The following is a 23098-nucleotide window of genomic DNA, read 5'->3' as shown; positions in this document are numbered from 1 at the left end:
ATAACTTTCTTACTCAGCTGGCCCACTTGTGCCTCCAGATTTCTAATGGAGGATCTTGTTTCATTCATGAAACTGAAAGTGGCCTTTGACAGATCAGAGACTATATTGGCTAAATTAGAATTGTTTTGTTCAGAGTTCTCTGTCTGTTGCTGAGAAGATGATGGATATGGCTTACTATTGTTCAGCCTATTGCGTCCACCATTGTTAAAACCTTGTTGAGGTTTTTGTTGATCCTTCCATGAGAAATTTGGATGATTTCTCCATGATGAGTTATAGGTGTTTCCATAAGGTTCACCCATGTAATTAACCTCTGCCATGGCAGGGTTCTCAGGATCATAAGCTTCTTCAGAAGCTGCCTCTCTAGTACTGTTGGATGCATGTTGCAATCCATTCAGATTTTGAGAGATTATGTTGACCTGTTGAGTCAACATTTTGTTCTGAGCCAATATGGCATTCAGAGTATCAATTTCAAGAACTCCTTTCTTTTGAGGTATCCCATTGTTCACGGAATTCCTCTCAGAAGTGTACATGAACTGGTTATTTGCAACCATGTCAAAGAGCTCTTGAGCCTCTTCAGGCGTTTTCTTCAGGTGAATAGATCCACCTGCAGAATGATCCAATGACATTTTCGAAAATTCAGAGAGACCATAATAGAATATATCTAATATGGTCCATTCTGAAAACATGTCAGATGGACATCTTTTGGTCAGCTGCTTGTATCTTTCCCAAGCTTCATAGAGGGATTCACCATCTTTTTGTTTGAAGGTTTGAACATCCATTCTCAGCTTGCTCAACTTTTGAGGAGGGAAGAATTTATCTAAGAAGGCAGTGACAAGCTTATCCCATGAGTCCAGGCTATCCTTGGGTTGTGAATCCAACCATACTCTAGCTCTGTCTCTTACAGCAAAAGGGAAAAGCATGAGTCTGTAGACTTCAGGATCAACTCCATTCGTCTTTACAGTCTCACAGATCTGCAAGAACTCAGTTAAAAACTGGTAAGGATCTTCAGATGGAAGTCCATAAAACTTGCAGTTTTGTTGCATTAATGCAACTAGTTGAGGCTTAAGCTCAAAGTTATTGGCTCCAATGGCAGGAATGGAGATGCTTCTTCCATCAAACTTGGATGTTGGCTTTGTGAAGTCACCAAGCATTCTCCTTGCATTGTTATTATTATTTTCGGCTGCCATCTCCTTCTCTTGTTCGAAAATTTCTGAAAGGTTGTTTCTGGATTGTTGTAATTTAGCTTCTCTTAATTTTCTCTTCAGAGTCCTTTCAGGTTCTGGATCAATCTCAACAAGAGTGCCTTTATCCTTGTTCCTGCTCATATGAAAGAAAAGGAAACAAGAAAAGAAAGAGGAATCCTCTATGTCACAGTATAGAGATTCCTTTATGTTAGTAGAAAAAGAAAGGGGGTAGAGGAATGAGGAAGGAGGTTCGGATTTTTGGATGAAGAGAGGTGAAGAGAAGTGTTAGTAATTAATTAATTAAATAGAAGAAGAGAAGAGAGGGAGAAGAATTCGAAAATAATTTTTGAAAAAGGGGTTAGTATTTTTGAAAATTAAAGATGAATTAAAATTAAAATTAAAATTTAAAACAAAAAGAATTTTTGAAAAAGAGAGAGGGAATTTTCGAAAATTAGAGAGGGAAAAGTAGTTAGGTGGTTTTGAAAAAGATAAGAAACAAACAAAAAGTTAGTTAGTTGATTGAAAAAGATTTAATTTTTAAAATTACTTAACTAACAAGAAACTACAAGATAAGATTCTAGAACTTAAAGATTGAACCTTTCTTAACAAGAAAGAAACAAACTTCAAATTTTTGAACCAATCACATTAATTGTTAGCTAATTTTTCGAAAAAAAAAAGATATAAAAGATAAGAAAAAGATTTTGACAATATTTTGAAAAAGATTTTTGAGATTTTCGAAAATAATAAAAAAAATGAAAAAGATATGATTTTTGAAAAAGATTTTGAAAAGATAAGATTTTTAAAATTGAAATTTTGACTTGACTTGTAAGAAACAACTAATTTTAAAAATTTTTGACCAAGTCAATCCAAAATTTCGAAATTTTGGAGGGAAATAAGGAAAAGATATTTTTGATTTTTTAAAATTTTTAAAGATGAGAGAGAAAAACAACAAAAATACTCAATGCATAAAATTTTTAGATCAAAACAATGAATGCATGCAAGAATGCTATGAATGTCAAGATGAACACCAAGAACACTTTGAAGATCATGATGAACATCAAGAACATAATTTTGAAAAATTTTGATGCAAAGAAAACATGCAAGACACCAAACTTAGAAATCTTTAATGCATGGAAAATATGAATGCAAAAGTGCACATGAAAAACAACAAAAGACACAAAACAAGAAAACATCAAGATCAAACAAGAAGACTTATCAAGAACAACTTGAAGATCATGAAGAACACTATGAATGCATGGGATTTTCAAAAAATGCAAGAAAAATTTTAAAAAGCATGCAATTGACACCAAACTTAAAAATTAACACAAGACTTAAACAAGAACACAAAATATTTTTGGTTTTTATAATTTTCTAATTTTTTTTTTTTGGATTTTTATAAAATTTTTTTTTTGAAAAACATTTTTGAAAACACGAAAAAGAAAAGAAAAATTTTTGAAAAAAAGTTTTTGAAAAGAAAATTACCTAATCTGAGCAACAAGATGAACCGTCAGTTGTCCATACTCGAACAATCCCCGGCAACGGCGCCAAAAACTTGGTGGACGAAATTGTGATCACTGTTCTAATTATTTTGAGATGAAGGCTTCTAAGGGGCAGCAGCTGAATTCACAACTCCGTTCAACTAACCAGCAAGTGTACTGGGTCGTCCAAGTAATAAACCTTACGTGAGTAAGGGTCGATCCCACAGAGATTGTTGGTATGAAGCAAGCTATGGTCACCTTGCAGATCTCAGTTAGGGAGATTAAAGGGTAATTGTGATTATTGGAATAAATAATAAATAAAAAGGAATAATAAAAGGGATAGAATACTTATGCAGATTCATTGGTGGGAATTTCAGATAAGCGGAATGGAGATGCTGTAGAGCTCACGGACGCCTGCTCTCCCACTGCTTCTACTCAATCCTTCTTATTCCTTTCCATGGCAAGCTTTGTATAGGGGTTCACCATCAGCTGTGGCTACTTTCAATCCTCTCGGGAAAATATCCTATGCGGCTGTCACTCGCACAGCTAATCATCTGGAGGCATCACCCATGGTTGATGGCTACATCCCATCCTCGCAGTGAAAACTAATGCTCACGCACTCTGTCACAGTACGGCTAATCACTGGTTGGTTCCCGTGCCTACTGGAATAGAATCCCTTGATTCTTTTGTGTCTGTCACTAACGCCCAGCACTTGCAAGTTTGAAGCACGTCACAGTCATTCATTACCGGAATCCTACTCGGAATACCACAGACAAGGTTAGACTTTCCGGATTCCCAAGATCCTACTCGGATTACCACAGACAAGGTGAGACTTTCCAGATCCTCATAAATGCCGCCATCTATCTAGCTTATACCACGAAGATTCTGTTGGGGAATCTAAGAGATACACATTCAAGCTCTGTTGCATGTAGAACGGAAGTGGTTGTCAATCACGCGCGTTCATAAGAGAGAATGATGATGAGGGTTATCTAACTCAACACATTCATTATGTTCTTGGGTACGAATGAATATCTTGGAATAAAACTAAGATAGCATTTGAATAAAAGAAGATAGAATTTCATTAGTACTTGAGGTACAGCAGAGCTCCACACCCTTAATCTATGGTGTGCAGAAACTCCACCGTTGAAAATACATAAGCAAGGGGTTCAGGCATGGCCGAATGGCCAGCCCCCCCAAACGTGATCAATAGCCTCTTAGGATGAAGAATAAAACAAAACTGAGACCAAAGATGTCTAATACAATAGATAAGTGTCCTATATATACTAGACTAGCTACTAGGGTTTACATGAGTAAGTATTTGATGTATAAATCCACTTCCGGGGCCCACTTGGTGTGTGTTTGGGCTGAGCTTGATCAATCCACGAGCTGAGGCATCTCTTGGAGTTGAACTCCGAGTTATGACGTGTTTTGGGCGTTCAACTCCGGATCATGACGTTTTTCTGGCGTTTAACTCCAGACAGCAGCATGAACTTGGCGTTTAACGCCAAGTTACGTCGTCAATCTTCGAATAAAGCATGGACTATTATATATTGCTGGAAAGCCCTGGATGTCTACTTTCCAACGCCGTTGAGAGCGCGCCAATTGGAGTTCTGTAGCTCCAGAAAATCCATTTCGAGTGCAGGGAGGTCAGAATCCAACAGCATCAGCAGTCCTTTTGTCAGCCTTTTTCAGAGTTTTGCTCAAATCCCTCAATTTCAGTCAGAATTTACCTGAAATCACAGAAAAACACACAAACTCATAGTAAAGTCCAGAAATGTGAATTTAACATAAAAACTAAGGAAAACATCCCTAAAAGTAGCTCAAACTTACTAAAAACTACCTAAAAACAATGCCAAAAAGCGTATAAATTATCCGCTCATCAATGCGCGTCGATGCTGCCTTCTGTCTCAACCATGCTTATGCATACCATACGTGCGTCCGCGTCCTTGGTAGCGTTCACGAACTAAACGCAATGCTCGCGCCATGAACGCTCTTCACGCATGCGCGTGGATGATGAAATGTCACTTCTGCGTCCAGCGTCATGTACGCGTCTGCACCCATTACTACTTTTGTCATATTGACACGTGCGCGTCATGCACACATACGCGTCGATGCCCATCTTCAAATTCAAACTCTAAAAGTATTGCAGGCGTTCACTCCAAGTGAACGTAGCGTTCATTTCTTATGAATGTTAATCCTCAATCCACACGTGCGCGCCATGCGTGCGTACGCATGGATTTCCAAATTGCTCAACCACGTGGAAGTGCCTTGTACCCGTGTGCATCACGTGTGAACGTAGTGTTCATCAAATGAACGCAGCGTTCGTCTGCACCTTGCTTCTCTGCCTTTTTCTTTTCATCATTTTGCACCTGAGATCAACCAATCAAGCAATCAAATCCTAGCCAAATCACAAGGTTTTACATCATTCATTATAATCAACTAATTTGTGCATAAATCTCATAATTTTGCATAAAATCAACAATGTTTGATTGGGTCAAGGTAAATATGAAATCGCGCTCCAATTACTTACTTAGCATTCAAGAAAGTGTAATAAACCTACTAAGAGAAAGGAAAAATGCTAGTAAAACTAGCATAAGATGACTTGTCATCAGAAGCGCTGATGTATGAAGGATTTGTCGTGTCGATATAGAATTTTAACAAATGAATGTAATCTCGTTGTAAGTATACTTCTACACCAACAAACAATTCTCCCAATAAAAAAATTGGTTTTGTCACAAGTACACACCCCAATGAAAATTTTACCGAAGTATTTAAACGTCGGGTCATCTCATAAGGAATTGCAATGAAGTGAATGATTATTGGCTATGAAGGAATATGGGGGTTTGATTTATAAAACGGGCAAGAAATGGGCAAGAAAGTAGATGACAAGAAAAGTAAATCAAGTAAGCAATTGAAGAAAACAATTAATAAAGAGAGACATTCATGGCAAAGATTGAGAATATAGCCTTCCTATCCTAGTCATACAATGATTAATTCATCCTATTGGGTCAGAAACAGCCCAGAAATCACTGATTTCAAAATCTGGTACGTACATGTCATGGGAAAGTAACGCAGAGGCGTCGTCCACGCGTTTGCGTGGATTGAGATTTTGCAGATGCGACGCGGGCGCGTCATCCACGCATTCGCGTCACCTAACTTCGGGGTAGCTATGGCAAATTATATATCGTTGCGAAGCTCCGGATGTTAGCTTTCCAACGCAACTAGAACCATCTCATTTGGACCTCTGTAGCTCAAGTTATGACAAAAAATTTCTTCAAATTCTTGTATTCTTTCCACTTTTGCATGCTTCCTTTCCATCCTCTGAGCCATTCCTGCCCTGTAATCTCTGAAATCACTTAACACACATATCATGGCATTGAATGGTAATAAGAAAGGATTAATCATAGCGAAATTAAGACCAAAGTAGCAAGTTTTCAATCATAGAACAAATTTTGGGAAGGAATTGTAAAACCATGCAAATAGTATGAATAAGTGTGTAAAGGCTTGATAAAAACCACTCAATTGAGCACAAGATAAACCATTAAATAGTGGTTTATCAATTAGCCGTACAGAAACCGTACCTGGACCATTTTCACTGAGAGGACGGATGGTAGCCATTGACAACGGTGATCCACCAACATACAGCTTGCCATGGAAGGGAGCACGCATGATTGGATGAAGACAATAGGAAAGCAGAGGTTCAAAAGCAACAAAGCATCTCCAAACGGTTATCTGAAATTCCTACCAATGAATTACATAAGTATCTTTATTTTAATTTACATTTTATTTATCTTTCAATTATCAAAACTCATAACCAATTGAATCCGCCTGACTAAGATTTACAGGATGACCATAGCTTGCTTCAAGCCGGCAATCTCCGTGGGATCGACCCTTACTCGCGTAAGATTTTATTACTTGGACGACCCAGTGCAATTGCTGGTTAGTTGTACCGGAGTTGTAAAAAGTGTGATCACAATTCCATGCACCAACTACCAAATGCAAGAAAACAATAATAACAACTAATCTAAATAACAATAAACAAAGAAACATTAAATTGCTTTAATAGAAATTCAAACTAATAAGGGTTCATTACAATAAAATAGCCAAATAAAAGGAAATGACAAGTAAAACTAGAAGAAGTAAGAAGCTAGAAGAAGAAATAGTAAAGAAACTAAATCAAGACAAGAATTAAAGCATCAAACTAAGAGAAAATTAACTAAACCTAACCTAATTCTAGAGAGAACGGGGAGCTTCTCTCTCTAGAAAACTAACTAAAATATGACAAAACCTAAACTAAATTTCTCCCCCGTTGCCTCCACTTGAATTAGGATTGAAATAGCTTCAGAAAATGAGTTGGATTGGGTTTTGGGGGCCCAAAATTTGCAGCCAGTGAATTGCATTAATGAGGTCACGTGCTGGGACCTGTGCGTATGCACAGACGTGTGCGTATGCAGACTTTCTATTTTTCCACTTATGCATACGCACATATGGTTTTGTGCACGCACACTTGCTGACCCTCACTTGTGCATACGCACGCATACTTGTGCGTGCGCACACTTGCTGAAAAGCTCTAAACTCTATTTCTTCATGGTTTCTCGACTTTTGCATGCTTTTTCCTCACTTCTTCAATCCATATTAGCCTTGTAAACCTGAAATCACTCAAAAAACATATCAAGGCTTCAAATGGAATTAAAGTGAATAAAATTTAGCAATTAAGGGATTAAAAAAGTATGTTTTCACTTTTGAACACAATTCATGGAGAATTTACAAAATCAAACTATTTCATTGCATAAGTGTAAGAAAAGTTGATGAAATTCACCCAATTAGAGCAAATAAATACCATGAAATGCGGATTCATCAACCGTGGCTACTATTTGACCATTATCTGACCATTCAGAGATGCGCTCCGGAGCTCAACCCCTGAGGGGCCTTGATGACAAGTCATCATATACCCATTTTTCAAGCTAATTTCACTTGTTTTGTTAGCATTTATGCACTTTCTTGTATCCTAAGTAAGTGATTTGGAGTGAAAATGCATAACTTCCTTAAATCAAGCAACCACCATGAAATTAATGATAATCCATGAGGTTTAAGCTAATTTTAATTGAATTTTAATTGATTTATAAGCCTCTTGAATTTAGTAATACTTGGAGTGTTGTTTTGGTTTATTGTAGGTGAAGAAAAGAAAAGAAAAGGAAAAGTGTAGCCTAAAAAGTGTAGCCCAAGGAAGAAGAAGCGTGGTTTAAGGGAGGAGAAGCGTGCCACATTGCAAGGGGGAGGCAACATTGCCCTCCACAAGGGCACACTGCCCTCTAGGAGAGCAACATAAGGTGACCAAGCAAGATGAGGCAACTCTGCCCTGCCCACTACAAGGGCAGAGCACAAAATGTGCCTTGAAACCAAGAGGGAGAGAACCTTGCCCTACCCTTGTGGAGGGCAGAATCGGGCTCTCCAAGGAAGAAATTCAACGAAAAAATATCAACCATGCATGCCACAAGGATCGAACAAGGGACCATGAGCAAGCTAAGCACTAAGGTTCACTACCGTGCCAAGAAACCAAGAAAATAATTGTAGCGCATGCGTCCGCCCAGTTTCGAACATGGGCCGTGAAGGAAGGGACTTTGCCCTGCCCTTGGCGCGGGCAGGGCAGCATTTGGATTGGCACACGAACTTGGCGCACCAAGCAACGATTCTGGCGCACCAATTTTTCCCCTGGCAGCACCAACGCGCGCACCGTGGCCGATCCTGGCGCACCAAACCCTTCCTGCCCTGCCCTTGGCGCGGGCAGGGCAGCATCCTTGCGCACCAACAAGCGCTCCACGCACCATTGCCGCACCAAGCTCGCACAAGGCTGCACATTGCCGCACCAAATTCTCGCGCCAAGCATCAATTTTCTGCCCTGCCCTCCACAAGGGCAGGGCAGCCTCCTGGGAGTGACTTTTAATGGGCCGAAAAATTCAATTAAATTTCCAATTGAATTCATTTCTTCACCAAATCAAAAGCCCATCCAAATCCCAATATCCAAGAATAGAAAGTGTATAAATAGGAGTTAGTTTGATGTAATTAGGACCTTTTTGATCTTTTGATTTTTACTTTTACTTTGGCACTTTTACCTTCACTTTTGAAATTTACCTTTCTTTTGAGCTTTGGCACTTGTTCTTGGGGAACTTCACTGAGAATTCTGAGAATTGGGGAGGAGAATTGATCTCTCTTCTTCCTCATTCTTGCCTGAGCACTTCTAATCTTCTGTTTCTGAGTCTTGGGTGTGTGAAATTGAGGAAATTCTGTCTCAATTCCCATTCAAACTCTTTTTAATTTGTTTTCTGCATAATTCAATTTAATTTCTGTTCTTCTATTGCTTCTTCTTTAATTTTCTGTCAATTGCTTAGATAACTCAGATCTGGGAAGGAAATTGGGTTTTAGGCTCTGCTACCTAAGCCCTTGAGTCCTGAGATCAAAATTTACTTGGGTTCTTCTGTGAACCTCTGCTGCACCTTATTTTCTTTTCTGTTTGAATGCTTATTGTTTCTGATTCAATTTTTGCTCTCTTAATTGTTGCCATTTACTTTCTCTTGGTTTAGATTCTGCAATCCCAGTCCTCAAACCAATTTTATATTCAAGCCATTTATCTTTCTTGCCATTTAAGTTACTGCAATTTAAGTTTCTTGCACTTTAAGTTTCAGTCATTTATTTTCTTATTCTTTAAGTTTCTGCAAATTTACTTTCCTGTTCTTTAATTTACTGCACTTCTCCCTTCCCCCTTTACATTTACTGTCATTTACTTCTTATTAAACACAAATCACTCAACCAAAACTTGATTCGCTTGACTAAATCACCCACTAAACTAAAATTGCTCAATCCTTCAATCCCTGTGGGATCGACCTCACTCATGTGAGTTATTATTACTTTATGCGACCCGGTACACTTGCCGGTGAGTTTTGTGTTGGATCGTTTTCCACACATCAGGCCTCTATTAACAAGGTGGCTGCTTGGGTATGACTCCCAAACTTCCACTTGGAATACTATGACAAAAAGTTCTTAGGGATAGTGGGAGATCAGATAGAAAAAACTCTCAAGGTGGATATGAACATGACTAATCAATTGAGAGATAAATTTACAAGACTCTACATTGAGCTTGATCTAACCAAATCACTGGATGAAAAATATATGGTAAATGGCAGTTACTATTACATTGAGTATAAAGGATTACACATGATATGCTTTGCGTGCGGGAGATTCGGTCATATGAAGGAGGTGTATTCACATAAGGTGGCAGAGACTTTGCAGAACAAGGTAAGTAGGCCCTGTTAGAAGGGGAATAGGAAATGAAAATAACAAGGGTAAAGAGGTCATTATGGGGATTCAAATTTTGGTGTCTAGATGATTATCCAGAAGTAAAAACAGACAAAGAGAAACTTAAGGAAAAAGAGGGTACAAATGGGGATAGTGGTGAAGGGGAACAATGGCAGAAAGGAGGAAATGGAGAGTAGTAACCAGGTACAATGTTTTGGTGGTTGAGGATTTCGGGTACTACATGGAGACAAATAAGCAGAAGGATAATCAATTGACATCATTGGAAGATGCACCAGCTGGAGGATCTCCAAAATAATTTCTTATTGGGAGCAACTACGAAGAGCTATATCCTTAACCAAAACCCAACAATTAGAGCCTAATAATATAGGCCCAGCTTTGACCACCAATATGGCAGCCAGCCCAAAAAGAAAAGCACACACTAGCCCTTGTCCACCAAGTGGCATAACAACAGAAGTACTTTATAACCCATCTTACCCAATCCATAGAACCCCTTTTGAACCTAATCCAAGCCCTTCTAATCCCCAGCCAAGCTTTATGGAACTAAATATGGAGGACACCATGGTGATGGAGACACCATTTGTAACAAAAGCAGACCCAAAATAACCAGACTCATCTGGACCCAAGTTTTCTGGATCAAGCCTTGATGAAGTCATGGCCGACCATAGCGATGATAGAGTAGGGGAAGGAGGAAGCCCCCAAGGAGGGGCAAATGAAATTGACCTAACTTGGATCTAGTCTTTAATGTGTATGCCTGTTAGGCCACCTTTTACAACTTTGTCATAATGATTATTTTTTCTTGGAATTTCAAAGGGGCTACAAGCCCAAAAATCACAAAAGCTCTAAAGGATTATTGTCTTCAAACAAGCCAGACATTTTAGCTATTCAAGAGACTAGGTGTGGAGGAATAGTTGCCTAGAAATCCATTATGAGAGAAGGTTTTAATGAGAGTTATGGAGGACGGGAGTATGTAGAGCCTTACAATTGTTTATGCCACCCATAAGAAGCGAGACAAAAGGAAGTGTGGGAGTACCTGAGAAGTATTGTTAGTAATATTTAGAGCCCTTGGTTGATTTGTGGGACTTCAATGACATTGGCGATATAAATGAGTAAAAGGGGTGAGCAGTCCCAGACATGCCACAAATCAGATGATTCCATAACTGGGTGAACAGCTACGAGCTAATTGATTTGGGGTTCCATGAAAGCAGGTTCACTTGGAGGCGAACAATCTGGCAGGACATGGAGAGAGTCTTCAAAAGATTGGATAAGGCTTTATAGAATTAAGAATGGAGGCTTGTTTTTGACAATGCAATGGTGGAAACCGTCCCTGGAGTACGATCAAACCATTATCCTATTTTGGTGAGATGCAAAGGTAACCATATTTTTCTATTAACAAAGCCTTTATATTCAAGTTCATGCGGATTCAACACAAGGACTTTAAGCAATTCCTTGCTGATACTTGGTCGAAACACCAACCCCTGCCCACTACCGTATCTACTTTTATGCATCGAGTGAAAGCCTAGAATTTATCAACTTTTGGTCATATCTTTAGGAGTAAGAGATCAGTTTTGAACAAATTAAAGGGATTACAAAACTCCCCCAGATATGGTAAGAGTGAAAGTGATTAGAAGGAGAGTAAAATATTAGGTATTACCACATTAAAGCTATTAATAGGAGATAGAGGAAAAAAATAGAAAAGTTGAAAGGGAATGATGGAGATTGGATCGAAAATAATGAAGACCTGAAAGCCCATGCCTGTGAATACTTCTGTAATTAGTTATCAATTATTTTTATCCAGTATTGGGGGAAAGGAAAAAGCAAAGATTGAATCTTCAAGTCACAGCAGAGGAGATATTTCACATTGTAAATGCTATGGGCTCCCTAAAAGCCTCGAGAGAGGATGGATTACAGGTAAGATTCTACAAGGAGAATTGGCAAATGGTGCGAGGAAATCTCATAGATTTCATTAAGGGCTGCTGGTGTAACCCGGAGAATATCAGGGAAGTGAATAATACTCTCCTTATCTTAATTCCCAAAACTGAACACGTGGAATTTATTAATCAATTTAGACCATTTCGCTGTGCAATGTGTCCTACAAAACAATGGGGAAGATTATTGCGAATAAAATCAAAGTGATGTTGAATGATACAATTTCTCCTGCACAATCTAGCTTTGTTCCTGACCGGAGAATTCAAGATAATATCATTATAGCATAGGAACTCATCCATTTGAAGAAATCTGCAAGCTGTAAGGGTCAAATGGCGATCAAAATTGACCTTGAGAAGGCCTACGACCATCTAAAATGGAGATTCATTGAACAATGCCTTATTTATTTTTCTATTCCTCGGAAGCTGATCAGAATCATTATGTGTTCCATATAAATATCTATTTTTTAGGTTCTTTGGAACAGAGAGCCAACGGAGAGGTTCCATCTCACGTGTGGAATCTGGCAAGGGGACCCGATTTCCCCATATATTTTTGTGATCTGCATAGACCGTTTGTCACATATGATTGAAGAAGGAATATGAAAACCCATACAGGTTGGTAAAAATGAAGTCTTTATATCTCATTTAATGTTCTCAGATGATTTGATGTTATTTTCAAAATTTCTCAAAACTAGATGAATGCTATTGTGAGTTGTTTAAATAAATTTTGCACTGTATTTGGTCAAATTGTTTACTCGTAGAAAAATCAAGTCTATTTTTCTAAGAAAGTGGGGAATGAAGTTTGATGCACGAGAATTTGCACAACACAAATCCCCTTTGCCAAGTATACTGAATCGTCAAGTAATAACTCACTTTGAGTGAGGTCGATTGATGAGAGACTTTATGCCGGTATAGAAATTATCAATAAAACCAATCATGAGTATAGTCTAGACCGACACGTAATTTCACATCAAACAAATCTAAAATCAATAATCGAGAGTATCAGTCCCGAGTCGTCCTCCCTAGGAATTGACTTAGAATACACATCATTGGTTAGGAAGTCTTTTGTGGTTTTGGAGTTTAGTGTAAGAATTCAAGCAAACAAAAATGGACAACAATCAATTAAGATAAAAGCCTTGGCTAAGGGTGAGTATTGGATGTTCCATCATTATAGCTTCCATCAATTATGACAACAATTGATCATTGCTTCACTTAGTTAACCTCTATTGTTAAGGAAAGTCAAGTGAAAGTAATTAGCTTGAGTCACAAGTCCTAGTCTAACCCAAAGGAAGTCTAGCTTTAGTGACTTACAAGTCAATTAGCAATCTCCAATTGGTAATCAACAAATGATATCAACTATTCAAGTGTCTCCAATAACTCAACCCCTAAGCCAAGCAAGAAAAATCTACTCCATAGCTAAGGTTGTCATTTTCTCAAATAATTGGTGAGCAATAATGAGAGAAATTATGAAATTAAGAAAAGAAATTGAACTCAAGCTATCTAATTCAAGCAACCATCAACAATCAAACAATTAAAACCAATGAATCATGAAATACCTCAATTCATTAATCCAAATCAAAGTAACAAAGTTCAAATCCAAGATCTAAAGTAAATTGAACAACTAAAACACTAATTGAGATTAGGAGAAGAAGATCCACAACAAGTAAGAGTGAATTAGCAATTGATCTCACCAAAGAAATCCAAGAGAAATTGAGATAGAGAGAGCAAAATCCTAGAGAGAAGTTGGAGTTTCTCTCTTTACAAAAATGTAACTAACTAGGAAAAATATCTAGAAAATGTGTGTAATGTGTGTATGGATGTGGATCCCCTAATCCTTGGTCTTCTTATGCCCTTTCCCGCCAAAATTCTGCTCCAAACAGGGTCTGTAACTGCTCTGAAATTGCTGGTCACGTTTTCTCTTTAAAAGTCACGTGCAGCATCGACGTGTACACGCATAGCACGCGTATGCGTCCCTGGAGCTTTACAATCCATGCGCACACGCCGAGTACGCGTGCGCATCCATGAGGTTCTGGCTCAGCCATATAAATGCGTCAGCTCCTAGCTTTGGCTCCTTCGCGCTGGTCTCAGTGGCGCGCATCCACGCATACGCACAAGGCACGCATACGCGTCACTACTCAAACTCCAAAGGTCCATTCTTCCATGCTCCTTCCTTTTATGCTTGCTTCCTCCCTCTCTTCTAGGCCATTCTTGCCCTATAAGTTCTGAAATCACTTAATAAACAGATCACGGCGTTGAATGGTAATAGAGGAGGATTAAGATATATCTAATTTAATGTAAAAGTGGCATGTTTTCATCCATGAAGAAAAATTGGGAAAGGAACACAAAAATCATGCATTTTTATATGAATAAGTATGAAAGATCATTGATAAAACCCTCAAAATTCATACAAGATAAACCTTAAACGCGAGGTTTATCATAGATCCCACAGGGATTGATGGATTAAGTAACTTTAGTTAGGTGATTTATCTAGTTAAGCTAACAGTTGATAATTTTGGTGAAATTGAATTAACAAAATGTAAATTGCAAGAAATTAAAGTGCTGAAACTAAATTGAAAAATATAAATTGCGGAAACTTAAATGGCAAGAAACTAAAGAACTGAAACTTAAATTGCAAGAAAGTAAAAGAGCTGAAACTTAAATTACAAGAAAGTAAAAGCAAGAATGTAAATGACAATGAAAGGTAAATTGCATGAAATGTAAATGGGTTCAGCTGGGAATTAAAGAAAGCAGTAAACTCAAAGCAATTAAAGTGAAAAATAACAATGAGAGAGATTCAGTAGGGATTGGAGATATCATAATCCATGATGAATTAATGGGTCTCAACTTCATTCTCAATCATATGAAGTAGATCTATGGCGGATTGTAATTAATTGAGTCCAAATTGTTATGTCGGTATAGAATTTTCACAAATGTCATCTAGTTGCAAGTATAGTTCTACAACAACAAGCAATCCTCCCAATAAAAAATTTGGTTGTCACAAGTACAAACCCCAATGAAAATTTAACCGAAGTATTTAAACCTCAGGTCGTCTCACAAGAAATAGCAATGAAGTGGTCAATTATTGGCTATGAAGGAACAAGGGGTTTGATTTATAAAGGGCAAGAATTTAAATGACAAGAAGAGTAAATCAAGTAAGCAATTAAAGAAAGCAAGTAATAAAGAGAGACATTCATGGCAAAGATTGAGAATATAGGCTTTCTATCCTAGTCATACAATGATTAATTCATCCTATTTAGTCAACTCCGACAAATAGAAGAAGGTATCATGTTATCTTCACATAGGGAGAATGTCAAACAAGACTAGTTAATCATATCACAATAATAAACAAGAATTTATCTTATTACGTCATCTTCGACGATGGAAGAAGGTATCATATTATCCTCACACTCGGAGAAAGTCTAATAAGACTAGCTAATCTCAATCCAAAAGTCCTAATCAACTTAGTAATTGAATTAGAAAAGATTAGCGTCAATGGAAACAATATTAGCTAACAATTCTAGATCACCAACAAAAGTTGGATTTTCATGACTCAAAATTGCCTAATTACTCTTTCCAAGCCAAGAATGCTCAAGATGACTACTCTAACATCCAACCAAACATTTTGTCAAACACTTGGAAGGCATAAAAGAAAAGCATGGTAAATGGGCAAAAATAGTAAAATCTACCAACTACCATTTGCAAGGAAAGTAATTTCACAACTCAAATCAACAATAAAAGGGACATCAAACATCAAATTGCATTAATTATGAACTAAATCCAACATGAGCATTCATAAACATAAAAGAGGCATAAAAGTAAAATTAACAAGAGAACCAAGAAGAATTGAAGTATTAGAACAAGAAATTATAAAGGAAACAAGGTGAAATCAAGAAATTATGTCTAGATCTAAGATGCAATTGGCCTAAGAACCTTAATTCTAGAGAGAAGAGGGAGCTTCTCTCTCTAGAAACTAAACTACATGATGTCAATTTTGCAACTAAGTGCTCCCCCCTTTGTCCAAGCTCGACTTCTACATGAAATAGCTCCAGGAAGGGGTTGGATTTGGGCCTGGGCAGCTCAGAAATCGCCCCCAGCATTTTCACTTTAATGAGGTCGCGTGCGAGTATCGACGCGTATGCGTGGATCACGCGTACGTGTCGCTTGGCATTTTTCCATCCACGGGTACGCGTCATGTATGTGTAGGCGTCTGCTGCGCGTGCACGCCGATGCATGCACTCCAAATCCTTATGTTTCCATGAGTTCTCCACTTTGCATGCTTTTATCTTCACTCCTTTGACCCATTCTTAGCCCTTTTCAACCTGAATTCACTAACAAACACATAAAGGCATCCAATGGAATCAAAGGTGAATTAAAACTACTAATTTAAAGGTCTAAAAAGCATGTTTTTACACCTAAGCACAAATTAAGGGAGAATTACAAAACCATGCTATTTCATTGGATAAATGTGAGAAAAGGTGATAAAATCCCCCAAAATAAGCACAAGATAAACCATAAAATTGGGTTTATCAAACCTCCCCACACTTAAACTAAGCTTGTCCTCATGCTAAACTCAAGAGAGAAATAAAGGGTATCAACATTTATTCAATGCAAACTACCTAAATGCAACCTATCTAAATGCAACTATCTATATGAATGCATTCACTTGGTCAAAACAAATCAACTTTCAAGAAAACATATGTAAGCATAAGGGCTAAAGCAATGGGAATCAATTCAAACCAAACCAAACCCACAATTGTATTGAATTATCAAAAAGATTTATAAACTTGCATGAAGAAGAATGATCATGGGGAAAACATGTAATTGAGCAATCGAACCTTCATTAGATGTGTATCTGCTCTAGTAACTCAAGTGTTTGGGATTGATTCACTCAGTTCTTCCCTAATCATGTTTCCAAGATTTGTTTTTCATCTAACAATCAACAATTATTTAATGCATGCATACAAATATCATGAGGACTTTCCCAATGATTATAATGGGGCTAGGGTCAAGGTAGGGTCATATATGGTTAAGTGGAGTAAAATTTGAATCTTTGATTAACCTAAACTTCCCACCTAACCTATATAACAACCTAAAAAATTCTAAACAAACCTAACTACCTATAATCCTCACTTTTTCACACACTTATGAATTTTCTTTTCACTTCACAACACCTATGCATTGATTTTTATTGAACTTTAATTTGGGGGTATTTTGTCCCCTTTTTATTGCTTTTCTTTTTCTTTCTTTCTTATATATATATATATATATATATATATATATATATATATATATATATATATATATATATATATATATTCTTTTTTTAAAAAGCTAAACTATATACAAGAATATCAACGCATAAGGTCTGAATATTTGATGAATACATGAGTATGCACCCAATTTCTAAATATGGAAATACCAAATACCCCTTTTATCCAAACTAATGTTCCCAAATCTTCCCAAACTTGAATAATAAACACTCTCACTAGCCTAAGCTAATCGAAGATCTAAACAAGGGACATTTATTGTTATTCGCTTTAGGCTTGTAATATGCTAAACGTAAGAACAATTGGGTTAAGCATAGGCTCAAAATTGGTTAACAATGGAAGATAAAAGGTAGGCTATTTGGGTAAGTGAGTTAATGAAACCATGGCCTCAATTATATAAGTGCATGTATACATAAAATAATGGACATATATAATTAAACAAATCAAAGATTACAATCATAGAAAGAGAATAATCACACACAAGAAGGAAAATAAGTGGCTATATGATGTAACCACACCATTAGGCTCAAATATCACATGCTTGTGTTCTTAGCTCAAAAACATGATCCACAAAATATATAATTCAAGCAAGTTCTTAAAAAAATTTTCAATCAATTGGGGTGGTGCCCTAAAAATTTTTCCTTGGAAAATTTCATTGTTTTGACTAAGTTTATTATATGTATCCTAAATGCAATGTTGTGATTGAGAAATTTTTTTAAAAAAATTTTAGTTTATCCCTTTTTTCAATCAAACCAAATTCTCTTATGTGAAAAGGGTAAACTAGGCTCAATAATCCAAATTTTTCAAATCACATCCAATAAACTAAAACACTATATAAAGCAAATCCAACTTAAAATATGAAATATGTACAAACCAAGGTGCCAAAATGCAAAGTGCAACAAACTAAAACAAGAGTATCCAAAATACTAATATGTACAATAATCCCAAAAGTGCAAAATAAAACAAAGTAACACAAAATAAGAGATAGATGTCCGAAATTGTCACCCAAAATAGCAATTCCATCGATGGTGACGACAGTGACCTCCACACACTTAGAATGAAACATCGTCCTCGATGCTATGGCTGATACTGGGAGTGAGGGTCAACGTCCGCATCCGGCTGGGGATGAGACTGTGGCTCCATAGAGGTCTGCTGGGTCACCGTGGAAACCTAAGTCTGAGTGGGTGCCTCTGGCTGCTGAGCCTACTCCTGCTCATGCTCCTCCTTCTCTGCAGAAGAAGGGTCAGAATCAGGGGGCATCTTGGCGCTCAGTGCTACTAGCATCCGATCCACACGATCAAGGCGTCGCTGAATGCAACTCTCACTGCGCTCCATGAATCTAAAAAGACGTTGTACCAGTAGGTAAGTCGGCTGGGGTGCTAGCGGCAGTGGTGCTGGTGTTCCGGTGTATGCTGCTGGTGCTGCGGATGGTTCGGCTGCAGCTGATGAAGATGAGTGGCCAGATGCCGCTACTGCAGAGGTTCGGGTTCAAGATCTACGCGAGACTGGTGGCTTGTCATTCACCCAAGTTTCCCACGGAATAAATCTATCCTTTCCAAGGACAGGGGGTGGTGACTCATCATTTACACTCCATGGAACACTAGCTCGTTGAGCCATCTCCGTGACCAAGGTAGGGAATAGGAGTGTGCCTCGGATATGCGCTTACCACATATACTTCCTAATCACTTGATGCATGAAAACTTGTATCGTTACAAATTTCCCTCGGCAAGTATACCGAATTGTCGTCAAGTAAAAACTCACAATAGAGTGAGGTTAAATCCCATAGGGATTGATTGGTCGAGCAACTTTAATTAGAGGAGTGTTCTAATTGAGCTAAGCAAAGTTAAGTTGAGAATTGCAGAAAATTAAATGGCCAGAAAGATAAATGACAGGGAATGTAAGTGCTGAAAGTAAATGGTGGAATATAAATTACAGAAAAGTAAATTACAGAATCTTAAATGGGAATTTGGGGAGATGAGCATCAAAGTAAATAGCAGAAATTAAAGAGAATGGGTAAGATCAGAAATGGGGAATTCATTGGGCTTATGAGATGTTGCATTCTCCAGATCAAGTTCATCTTCATCTCTTCCTCAATCAATGCATTCATTGATCTCCTTGGCAATCTTAAGTGATTGGATCCCAATTCCTTGGCAATTCAATCTCTCTAAGCTTGAACAATTGCCCAATTCCTTGATTTAATTGCTCATGGGAAGAGATGAAGTGTGGTCACTGATTATACCACATGCATTCCCGAATCAAAGTGTTGGTAGGATTATATTTCACTATATCCATCCAAATCCCAATCTGGTCTAGTATGAAAAAGCATTTCTAGCATGATCTCCTCATTCCTCTTCCAATGTTCCGAGGAGATCCAATTTTTGAGAGCCTCTTTTCCAAGATGACTAACCAATTGGATGAAGATCGAAAGCTTTCTAGTAAAATCAAGAGAAAAGAAAGAGGAAGAAGAATGAAAACTACAGTTGATCCATCAAATTACAACAGAGCTCCTTAACCCAATGAAAAGGGGTTTAGTTGTTCATAGCGCTGGAAATGGAAAGCAGAAATAAAAAGTGCATTGTAAAATAAACTAAAATTTATAGAGAAAGTAAATATACAAAGTGTTTACAATTTCTTGGATCCTCCAGATCCCAATTCCAATCCCCCAATCTAGTTCAAAACTACTCCTATATATACTACTCCTCTGAGCTTCTATTAGCACTGCAAGTCTTGGATTTGGGCCTTTGATCTTTAGTTGAAGCAGTTACAGTCTTCAGTGGGCTTATGATTTAAGAGAATTTATTTGAGTCGGTATAGAATTTCACAAATGAAACCTTCATTGCAAGTATAGTTCTAAACCAACAAACAATCCTCCCAATCAAAAATTTTGGTTGTCACAAGTAACAAACCCCAAAAAAGAATTAACCGGAGTATTTGGACTACGGGTCGTTTCATGAGGATTGTAATGAAATGAATGCTTATTGGCTATGAAGGAACAAAGGGGATTTGATTGATAAAGGGGCAAGAAAGTAAAGGGGGCAAGAATTTAAATGACAAGAAGAGTAAATCAAGCAAGTAACTAAAGAATGCAAGTAATAAAAAGAGACATTCATGGAAAAGATTGAGAATATAGGCTTTCTATCCTAGTCATACAACGATTAATTCATCTCATCTAGTCAACTCCAATACATAGGGAGAAAGTCAAACGAGATTAATCAATCATATCACAATAATAAACAAGAATTTATCTTATTACGTCATCCCCGAAGATGGAAGAAGGTATCATGTTATCCTCATACTCGGAGAAAGTCTAATAAGACTAGTTAACCTCAATCCAACTGTACTAATCAACTCACTAATGGAATAAGCAAAAGATTAGAGTCAATGGAAATCATATTAACTAACAATTCCAAATCACCAACATTAGTTGGGTTTTCATGACCCAAGATTGCCTAATTACTCTTTCCAAGCCAGGAATGCTCAAAATCTACTCTAACATCCTTCCAAGCATTTTGTCAAACACTTGGAAGGCATACAAGGAAAGCATGGTAAATTTCAAGGAAAGCATGGTAAATTTCAAGGAAAGATAAAATCTAACAACTACAAATTGCAAGGAAACAAGATCAATAATAAAAGAAACATCAAACATTAAATTGCATTAAGAAGGGATCCAAATCCAACAAGAGTTCATCATCACAAAAGATAGCAAAAAGGGAAATTAACATGAAAACTAAGACGAATCAAGAATAGAAACATGAAATTGTAGAGAAAACAAGATGAGAACATGAAATTGGAACTAGATCTAAGATGAAATTAACCTAATCTACCCTAATTCTAGAGAGAAGAAGGAGCTTCTCTCTCTAGAAACTAACCTACATGTTGCCAAAACTACAAATAATTGCTCCCCCTTGCTTGGGCTTCAATTCTGCATGAAATACACTTAGAAACAGGTTGGAATTGGGCCTGGGCTGCTCAGAAATTGCCCCAACGTTTTGCCTTTAAGTGAGTCACGTGCGAGTATCGGTGCGTACGCGCCATGTGCGCGTGCGCGTCGATTGGCTATTTCTTCATCCACGCGGACGCGTCATGTACGCATGCGCGTCTCTATGCGAAATTACTTTTGCGCGTGCGCGCCCATCTATGCATTCCCAATTCTTGTTTCCTCATGCATTCTCCACTTTGCATGCTTTTCTCCTCATTTCTTCCATCCAATACTTGCCTTATGAACCTGAAATCACTCAACAAACACATCAAGGCATCGAATGGAATTAAAGTGAGTTAAAATCACTAATTTAAGGGCCTAAAAAGCATGTTTTTACACTTAAGCCCAATTCAAGGGAGAATTACAAAACCATGCTATTTTATTGAATAAATGTGGGAAAAGGTGAGTAAATCCCCTAAAATAAGCATAAGATAAACCACGAAATCGGAGTTTATCAAATCTCCCCACACTTATACTAAGCATGTCCTTATGATAAAATCAAGAAAGAAGCAAAGGGTATCAATATTTATTCAATGCAAACTAACTAAATGCAATTTATCTATATGAATGCATCCACTTGGTCAAAACAAGTCAATTTCCAAGAATACATATACAAGCACAAGGGTTAAAGCAATAGCAATCAAAGCAAACCCACAATTGAATTGAATCATTGAAAGATTTTACAAACTTGCAAGAAAAGATGATCATGGGTGGAGACATGTAATTGTGCAATCGAACCCTCACTGGATGTGTATCCGCTCTAGGCACTCAAGTGTATGGGGTTGATTCACTCACTTCTCCCCCCAATCATGCTTTCCAAGATTTGTTTTTCATATAACAATCAACAATTACTTTATGCATGCATACAAATATCAGGAGGGCTTTCCCATAGGTTTTAATGGGGCTAGGGTCAAGGTAGGCTGCATATGGTCAAGTGAGCTTAAAATTTGAATCTTTGATTAACTTGAACTTCCCACCTAACCTACAATAACCTATACAATTCCAAACAAACCTAGCTATCCATTCTTCACTTTTTCACACACTCATGCATTCTTTTTTGATCACCACACATATGCATTGATTATTATTGAACTTCACTTTGGGGCACTTTGTCCCCTTTTTATTGCTTTTGTTTTTCTTTCTTATATATATATATATATATATATATATATATATATGCAACGGTGCCAAAAACTTGATACGCGAAAATTAAATTTAAATTCACGTACAACTGGCACGTTACAAAACCATGCTATTTTATTGAATAAATGTGGGGGTGAGTAAATCCCCTAAAATAAGCATAAGATAAACCACAAAATCGTGGTTTATCAAGCTTTGCTTGTAGAAAGAAGTTGAGTCAGGAATGGTTCACGTTTAGTCTAGGCGTTAGTGGTGTTAAGGTTAAGTATAAATCCTGGTTCAAAGACGTTAGTGACACTAATTTTGTCGCTAACGTCCCAACCCCTTTTAGCTACGTTAACTCTAACGATAGTGGTACTAACGTGACCACTAACGTAGCCTTTCCTAACCTTTGATAGCGTTATTGGTGCTAACTTCGCCAATGACGCTACAACCTTGCTTTTCTCCCACGTTAGTGTTACTAATGTGGCTCTCAACGTAGACATGTCATGACACAAAGATGTTAGTGACCACTAACTTTGTCACTAACGTTACAAAACTCCTTCCCTTCCACGTTAATGCTCACGTTAATGGCATTAATGTGGACACTAACATGGGCATGCTGACCGTCTCCAATGTTAGCTAGTGACAAAGTTAGTGTCACTAACGTTGGCTTCTTATACTCCTTGCTCCACGTTACCTCCTACGTTAGTGGCATTAACGTGGCCATTAACGTGGATAAACTTGGCCTGATCCAACATTAGTGATAAAGTTAGTGTCACTAACGTTGGCGATCCTTTTTGCTCCACGGTAAAGATCACGTTAGTGGTGTTAA

The 23098-nt window shown here is 37.6% G+C and overlaps 1 non-coding gene across 1 annotated transcript; it reads left to right on the top strand.

Annotated features, from left to right (window-relative positions):
- Positions 1 to 684: 684 nt before the first annotated feature.
- On the top strand, positions 685 to 788 carry LOC130983945 (small nucleolar RNA R71). The gene has a single exon (XR_009087912.1). It is a non-coding gene; the product is annotated as a small nucleolar RNA R71 (small nucleolar RNA).
- The last annotated feature ends 22310 nt before the right edge of the window (positions 789 to 23098 follow it).

The sequence above is a fragment of the Arachis stenosperma genome, chromosome 5 (genome assembly GCF_014773155.1).
Source record: "Arachis stenosperma cultivar V10309 chromosome 5, arast.V10309.gnm1.PFL2, whole genome shotgun sequence".
NCBI lineage: Eukaryota > Viridiplantae > Streptophyta > Magnoliopsida > Fabales > Fabaceae > Arachis > Arachis stenosperma.
This window is presented reverse-complemented; position numbering and strand designations above follow the sequence as displayed.